Genomic DNA, 930 nt, shown 5'->3' with positions numbered 1-930 from the left:
CCGAAGCTTCTTCTTTGCTTTTAAAAGAGGTTTTAGACACTGTTGTATGACCTGCTCTCGACACCTAGAGGCGAATGGTGGAACAGCACTGCAGATTTTCAACTGACCGGCGGCAAGTTCGCTTGAGGAAAACAAACCAGGGTTATTATATAGTTAACTAAAACACAACTAAACTAACTTTTTTAACTGAGACAACAAAAGACGAAACAAACACTATCTGAAACGATATACTCTGTTACTAAATTCAAATAAAATTATGTAAATTATATAAAATTAGAAATATATTGACTGGCATGACCGTGGCTCAGTTGCCTTCACAAAGTGTTTTTGTGCTGTAATACTTATTCTGAACTTCTTAAATCTTGCCCATGACAAGTACCCCCGTATTAATATAATAATTTAAAAAACGGATTTTATTCATACTGAAATTTATATTTAAAAAAACTAAACTAAAACTAAACAAAACATTTTTAAACACTAAAACTAAACTGAAACCAGCAAACCCGCTAAATAAAAACTACATAAAAATAGAAACTGATGACACATACAAAATTATAATATCTCTGAAGGAAACCCGCCTAAATCATTGTTTTTTGTTTTGTTTTTTTTTTTTTTTTACCCACCTTTTTATTAGTGGAATAATGTTCTTTCTGTCTATCTTTTTAAGAGTTATGATGTGCGTTTTATCTCTCCATAATGGTAAGCTGTATATGGATGGAATTTGAAGATAATGTTTCATAAGAGAGGGGAAAAAAATATAAGTTAATGTGTCTAAAATATTTTTAAAAGTATTTTATGTCTGTTACCACAACTTCACTCTAAATGATAAGACATATTCATACATTATTATTTGTTCAGATACTGTAACTGTTGAACCGCCGAGGTTTTTGTTAATTTCCTATAAAAGAAAAACACAATCAAATAAACAGA

Source organism: Myripristis murdjan, chromosome 16 (assembly GCF_902150065.1).
Source record: "Myripristis murdjan chromosome 16, fMyrMur1.1, whole genome shotgun sequence".
NCBI lineage: Eukaryota > Metazoa > Chordata > Actinopteri > Holocentriformes > Holocentridae > Myripristis > Myripristis murdjan.
The sequence above is the reverse complement of the archived record's forward strand: the minus strand, read 5'-3'. Positions refer to the sequence as shown.